The sequence below is a fragment of the Pteropus alecto genome, unplaced genomic scaffold, assembly GCF_000325575.1.
Source record: "Pteropus alecto unplaced genomic scaffold, ASM32557v1 scaffold61, whole genome shotgun sequence".
NCBI classification, from domain to species: Eukaryota; Metazoa; Chordata; class Mammalia; order Chiroptera; family Pteropodidae; genus Pteropus; species Pteropus alecto.
The window spans coordinates 4,652,557-4,660,247 of record NW_006434835.1 but is presented as its reverse complement, the minus strand read 5'-3'; the positions used below and the strand labels follow the sequence as shown (position 1 = coordinate 4,660,247).

The 7,691-nt window shown below is 46.1% G+C and overlaps 1 long non-coding RNA gene across 1 annotated transcript; it reads right to left on the bottom strand.

Moving 5' to 3' along the window:
* Positions 1-808: 808 nt before the first annotated feature.
* Positions 809-2,228, bottom strand: LOC112478494. The gene is made up of 3 exons (XR_003045869.1): positions 2,171-2,228; positions 1,604-1,736; positions 809-1,420 (listed from the first exon to the last, which is right to left on the bottom strand). It is a non-coding gene; the product is annotated as an uncharacterized LOC112478494 (long non-coding RNA).
* Between the last annotated feature and the right edge of the window lie 5,463 nt (positions 2,229-7,691).

The following is a 7,691-nucleotide window of genomic DNA, read 5'->3' as shown; positions in this document are numbered from 1 at the left end:
AGTAGATTCGGCTGGCGATGCTCTGAGGGGAGTCACAGGGATCCGCACTCTGCTCCACGCCCCTCAGCAGAGCTGGGCCGCAGCCGGCCCTCGCGAATGCGGACGCCGCTGAGCACGAGTTGGCGCATCTCTTCCCTTGAGACCCGACCACGGCCTCCCCGCACCCCTTCCCGAAGAGACTCTTCCCAGACGAGGAGGGATCCAGACGCCTGGCCTGGACCAGGCTCTGGGTGCTGTGGAGTGACGTACTCCACACTTGGCTACCATGGTCCTGTCACAGGTGGAAGCAACTGTGAAATCGTGATGACGAGAACCAAGCAAAGCAGACACACCAAAGAGAGGCGGTCTGCCGAACAGAGAGAAGACGGTGGACCCCAGGGCTGCCGGAGCTTCCAGACTTTTCTTTTTAAAGACAAACCCTCCCTTTTAAAGAAGTCTCTGGACTTTATAAGCTGACTCAAGATGTTTTAAAATGGCCGAGGCCCAACAACATAAGACGCCCATGAGTGGCCAGCATGTCTGCTTCCAGGATGGACACTGGTCTAGCCAATGGCAAATGAGTCTGGGCTCTTGAATTCTCTGTGGGGTTGGCGAGAAAGACCCTTGGACGGGAGTGACTAACGAGTGACTAACTTCGTCTGTCTAAGCCTCAGGTCCTGAAGATGGAGACCATGAAACCTACCTCCTGGGGCTATCGAGAGAGTTAGATAGGACCATGCAGGGAAATTACTTTGAAAGAGTAAAGCGACGTACCAGGAGTTAATATACAAATAATAGTAATATGTAATGTCTCTTTAAGCCACCAAGCTTAGGCAGCTCTGGGTTTAAGGCACATGACTCCAGGAATTAACCCCTTGAACTGCATTTAAGCCTCTAACCAAGAATACAACAGAGAGTTAAGCATCTGTGAGCTCAGAGTGAACACGTCTAAATCGCAGTCTACGTTTACTAGAATATTCATTCCAAGGGCAAGGTGTGACAGAAAGAGTACAGAACTGCAAACCAGAATTCCAATGCCACTGTCGCCACCAGGGCCACGTGTCCCTGGGTAAGTCTTTTCTTCACTCTGGGCCTCAGTTTCTCCATCAACAACATGAGCATACTGGACCAGCCTCCTCCCAGCTCCACGGTTCTCAGATCTTAGCATCCTCGTCAGCTCAGCTTCCCGGTTCTCCGGCCTGTGCCCGGCCACGGGGGCCCTGCCTGTGTGACCTGGTGCTGTCCCATCATAGCCAGGGCCTCTGCCTTGTTTCCAGGCACAGTGACACAGGCGTGGAGGGACTCGGATGGTTCACACAGAAGGACGGCCGGTCTTAGGGCTCAAATCGACTACTCAGGCTGAAAGCAGCCAGACGGAGGCGCCGCGGGCAGCCGAGGGAGACAAGATTTCCCCTCTGCCTCTTGGCGTTTTCAGCTGGGCCTGGGAGTTAAATCGACACAGGACAGATCAACAGGAGAAACACATACAGATTTATTTAATAGAAGTTTTACGTGACACGGGAGCCCTCATACGGAAATGAAGACCCAGGGAAGTAATGAAATTTAAATGCCTTTACGCGAGGTGAAACAGAGAGAGGCAATTGTAGGAAAGAAGCTGAAATACCTGGGGATGCCAAGGGGAGGTAGAGTTATTTTAACGAGGTTCCGAATCCCTTGGTGCCAGCCTCCCATCGATGGCGGGAAGGTGACTTCCTTTCTGGCACAGAGAGGCATCTTTTCCATGGGAATCGCATCTCCTGCTTTTAAGGAAGAGAAGGGAGGTCAGAGCATTTTTCTTGAACCTGCTGTTTTTCAAGCATCTTTAACTGGAAATAGTCAAAATGCCAGGTGGCACCCAGTGGGGTGGTGTGTCCCGGTCCCCTCCAGGAGATGGTGGCTTCGGACTGGCTTCTGCCAGCGATGGCAGCCCTGGGCGTGGCCTGTGCTCCCACACACCGTGCCTCGTCATGCAGTGGGTCTCCCACGCCGAGGCCACAGGAGGAGACGGGGGCTCGGGGAGGCTGTGAGGTTTCCGCCGAGGCCATCACCCAGGGGGAGGCCGGGCTTGTGCCCAGGCTGCTCCCTGTGTGCCCGTGGGCCATGGAATTTGAGCCCAAGTCCCACTCACCACTTTATGCCTCGAGTCATCTGATCCAGGGGTCCCCAGCCCCCATGGGCCACAGACCAGTACCTGTCCATGTGGCCTGTTAGGACCCGGGCCGCACAGCAGGAGGTGAGCGGCGGGCGAGTGAGCGAAGGTCCATCTGTGTCTGCAGCCGCTCCCCAGCGCCAGCATCACCGCCTTGGCTCCGCCTCAGAGCATCAGGCATTAGGTTCTCATAGGAGCGCTGGTCCCTGGTGCCACAAAGCTTGGGGACCATTGATTTAATCTTTATAACAGCTCTGCAGGGGGGTCAGGTTTCACTAAGGAAAAACCAAAACAGAGAAGTGAAGTGACTTCCCTAAACCCTGCACCAGTAAATTCGTCTCAGGGTTGGAGCCTGAGTCTTTCCAAGCTGTCTGCGCTCACGACCCCCCACCCACCCCAGCTCCGGTGGCCTGAGGAGCAGGGAGGCCTCTTGGGAGCCAGGATTCTGATTCTGTGACTTCATCTGTGGATTTAGTCTGGGATTCTGAAGCGGCCCTCTGAGCTTCACTCCCATGACCTCACCCCTTGTCTCCCAAAAGCCAGAACCACGTGGCAGGAACTGATCCTCCTCTGCCTGACCTTGGACAAGTCCTTTGCCCTCTCCGGACTTGGCTTCCTGGTCCACGAAGTGGGGGGAGAGGCACGGGATGCCTGCCGAATGCCCCGTGTTGACATCCTGTGCTCCTGGGTATGCTGGCGCACCCCCCCACAACCCAAACCCGTGTGAAAAACAAAACCCAAATCCCCTGCTCTATCTTCTGAAGCATCGCTGGAGGCCTAGTGGCCAGGAAGAGCAGGGGACCAGATTAGCCAGGTGTCCGAGGGGCCCTTCAGATTCACGAGGCCTCTGTTCTAGGAATTTCTAAAAGTCTGAGTCACAGATGTCAGCAGAGCACTTCTAACGATGAATGCCAAACACTAGAGCCATAGGCATCTATGGGACTCCTCGGACCTTGCTGCACGGGGCCACCTGGGAACCCCGCGGTCATCCCGAGATGTGTTCACGCCTGGTCTAGGCTGTTCCCAGCCTCCCCAAGAGTGATTCAGGGAAATGACACATTACCATATGTGGCACTTCCAGGGTGACTCATGTGAGACAGACTCACTCTGAAGGCAGGAAACTGCCAAGGGCTTTTGGGCCCTGGAGGGTGAGTGTCCTCATTCCCAGCAGCCAGGGAGCCTTTTTCAATATTTCTCGCAATATTTCTGTCAATTTCCACATCTTTGAACTCTTCCCTGGAAAATGCTGCAAATGATGAAAAACATCTCTGGGGTCCCTCACCCTTGCCATGTGAACTGGGTGACCCAAAAGAGTGAGTTTCTTTTCCTTGCACGCGGGACTGAGAGAATGGAACATGGGGGTAAAAAAAACAGGACATGCGTAACATCCTACCGTCTGTCAGCATCTGCGTCCTAGCAAAAGAGGAGGTGCTTCGGGATGAAAGAGCACAGGTGAGATCTGGCTCTCTCGTAATTCCGTTCGGTCTGACAAGTATTTATTGACCGCCTCTGTCTGCATGAAGCTGTGTGAAGCACCCAGAGGGAGCCACCCCAGTGACGCTCGAAGAGGAAAAGCAGCTGGGATTAAGTTAAGGTCAGGTGCTTTTCCATATTGATCATTTGATTTCACCATCCCACAATCTTGCGAGGCCGGCCACGATCGTTTCTGCTTTTCAGATGGAGAAAACTAAGGCTGCAGAAGAGGAGGCAACTTGCCCAAAATAACACCACTAGGAAAATCGTTAATCCAGAATTTTAACCCATTTCTATATGCCTCCAGAGCCGGAGAATGAGTGAAAAGGAAGGGATCAATTTTTAGAGGGATAGAAAGACACACTAGGAGGAAACGCTGGGATGATAACATCTCTTCTCCTGGGTGGTGGAGCCACAAGAATTTTGTGAGCATCTTTGTCCTTTCTCATCTCCCTGCTCTTCCCTTTCCTGGGGCCTCAGGTGCGGAGGATGGTGTTAGCTGCAGTCCTCAGTCCGTGGGATACAGTCGCCTCTGGTCTTTAAAAAGCCCCTCCCTAGTTGTATTTAAGTAACTAATTAATTCCTTTTATCCCCATTCCCTCCTCTCGCTCCTCCCCTGCCCCACACGCAGCTGCTCTAACTCATTAGGTGTGTCTCACTCTGTGCTCTTGTAAATGTGTGTTCGTTTTGTGTGTGTGTCTGTATTTACCTAAGTGAGATCAGCTTTTAAAATCTCATTTTGTTTATCACTTTTTAAAATCTCAGTACTAAAAAAAAAAAAAATTTTATTGTAGACATTGTCAAGCTTTTAATGGTGGTAGGTAAGGAACCCGTTTTATTTTTTTCTGTATAATGAACCAGTTTTCCCAATACCATTTACCTAAAAAAAAATTGATTAGTGATGCCAAATTTTCTTATATTAAGCTGCCAAATACACATGGCTCCGAGCGCTCTATTCTGTCGCATTGGTCTATTGGTCTGTTTTCGTGCTGTTTTTATTTTTTAAAAGTAGTCTGTATTTCTGGTAGGGTAAATGCTCCCTGTTTGCTTTTCTTTTTTTAAAATCGACTTACCTATTCAAGGATCCTTTTTACCTCTCTATAAATTTTAGGGTACATTTATTTATAAGCCCCCATAAAAAATCTCGTTCTTTTAATCTGGAAGTTTCTCATCTTTTCTTTGTGTTTCATGACATATTTGAAGGATGCAAACCTATTGTTTTGAGAACACCCCTCAGTTTGCACTTGTTGGATTGTTTCCTTGAGACTTGATTCGGATTCCGTACTTCTGGCAGGAATACTGCCTGAGTGACGCTGTGTTCTCCAAGCGATGCCCCAGGGGCCATGGGGTCAGACGGTTCCAGTGTTGCTGTTTACTTTAATCACTTGGTGAAGGTGGTGTCCCCCAGATTTCTTCACTGCAAAGATGTCCTTTCCTCCCTTTGTAATTACTTATTCTCTGGGGAGCTACTTCGAGACCGTAAATATCTGATTATCCAACAAGCTTTCACTCAATGGTTCGAGTATTCTTGTTTGAATCGATTATCCGATGATGACTGCAAAATGTTTGTTTTTCAGCTCTCATTCCTTCTACATTTGTTGTCATCTTTCTATTAGAAAGAGGAGCTTCTCCGTCTCCCCCAATTTATTTGTATGTTTGTTTCATTTTTAGACTCGGTCTGGATTCACGCGTTCTTTTTGATTGAATGTGCATGTCCGTTACTGTCATCCTTCGTTCCGATGCTCCAATGGTCCCAGTTCTGGCCAGGGGCATCCTCTTCCTGTGGACTTGCTCAGTATCCTTTAGACATGTCCCCACCACTCCCATAGCACTTTCTTACTTTCAGGCATAGCAGAAGGTTCCAAGCTCATGGACTTTTCCTTTCTCAGTCCTATAATCACCCATTTACCCCAAAAGTGCTATCTTTTTTAGTGAAGAATGGTATTTAGAAACCAAAATCTGGGCCTCGGTTGTGCTCGGAGCTGCTGAGGTGACAGCTTCCAGACCGGCAGGCTGAATTTTTTTTAAAGCATGAATTCATTCTGATACTTCGCATCCCAATCCAATGCCACAAGATTTTTCATTAGTGTTATGCGTTGAACTGTGTACTCCGAAATGTGTTGAAATCCTAGCCCCTAGCATCTATGGATGTAACTTCATTTGGAAAGAGGATCTTTGCAGATGTTCAGGTTAAGTTGAAGCCATAGAATGAACCCTAATCCAACATGACTGAAAAGCAAAATTTGGACACAGATGCATGCAGGGAGAACACTATGTGACGATGAAGACAGAAATGACAGTAATGCTTCCACAAGCCAAAGCATGCCAAAATTGCTAGCAAACCACCAGAAGGTAGAGGAGGGGCCTGCAACAGATTCTCCCTCACGGCCTCAGAAAGAAGCAACCCTGCCGACACCTTGATCTTGGACTTTCATCCTCCAGAACTGAGACAATAAATTTCTGTCCTTTAAGCTACCCAGTTTGTGACACTTTGTCACAGCAGCCATAGGAAACTAATACACTTACCTTTCTCCATGGCTTATTTATATCTTCCTTCTCACACAGTGAAAACTCTGGCTCCTAACAATGTCAGTCTGTTTACTCATTTTCTCAGTCTTATGATGCACAAAAATGGTTTCAAAATTGTTATACTTGTATTACCATCAACCACAGATTTATTAAGCAAAGTTATAGATTTTTTGCAGAGTTTGGTTTTTGCTGTTGTTTTTTCGTTTGCGTGTTTTTGCATTTAGACCAACGGTACAAAGTCGAAGTACTGTATTCAAAGCTACTCGAATTAGTTCTTTTTTTCTTTTTTCTTGTACAGTAATGTTATCCATTTGGCACATAGTTCAGTTTATTTGTTTAGGCTTTATTCAGTGTTAGGGTTGACCTCACCATACATACTGATTGAATTTTATTTACTGATTTCGTAACACATTAACAAGGTTCCAAAAGTTTGTCCAAGCTATGCCAAAAAGTAGAGTCAGAGAAATATCATTCTCCCTTCCACTCCATCTGTACCTACCCCTGTAGGTAATTAGTTTCCTTAGTTTCTAGTTTACCTTTCTTATGTTTCTTTCTCCTTTTTTGCAAACATAAGCAGGTTTGTGTATATTTCCTTATTTCTATTTCTTGCGTAGAAGATAGCATACCGCTTATGCAATTCACTTTTTCCACTGAACAATGAATTCTGGAAATCATTCCACACAATTTTCAGAAGTTTTTTTCATTCTTTTCTACAGCTGCCTCATACTCCAAAAATGTGTGTACCGCATTTAATTCATGCAATCTCTGATTATGGGAGTTGAGGCAGTTTCCAATATTTTGCTGTTATACATAATGTTGCAATGAATAACCATGTGCATATGTATTTTCATGTTGTTGGAAATACATCTTCGAGGTAAATTCCGAAATGAAATTGCTGGGGCTTATGTTTTGTTTGATATTGTCAAATCATCCTCATAGGGTTTTATTTACCATTTTGATTTCCATACAAAATTTACCATTTTGTATATGAGAATTACAATTTCTTGAGAGGTTCTCCAGTACAGTGTGTTGTCAAGCTTTTGAACTTTTTGCCAATTCAGTGTAGTTACAATGTGTATTTCTCTTATTGTAAGTGAAGTTGAACATTTTTTCATATATCTAAGGGCCATTTTATTTCATTTTTGTGAATTGTATGCTCATGGCTTTTGCCCAGTTTTCTACTGGAATTTTAAATATTAACCATATATTGTTTTTTATCTTTGACACAAATACTTCCCCTCAGTATATCATTTTGATGTTGCTTATTTTTTCGCCATGTAAAAGTTTCTTTTCTTTTTAACTTTTTATGTAGTTGGATTTATCAGTTTTTAAAATTGCATCTGGTTTATGGTTTGAAGTGTTAAATGGCTAAATGTTAATAGCATCCCAATTAAAGCCTTAGCAGTCAGAACATTTGCTTCACTAGATTTTGCCAAATGCCAATCATACTGGACTGAGCTAACCTGCTCCTCTTCCTGAAACTATGATGGCAAATAATTAACAATAAGACATTCTCTTATAAAGGCAAAATATATATCATTGGTCTTAGAGCTGAAGAGAC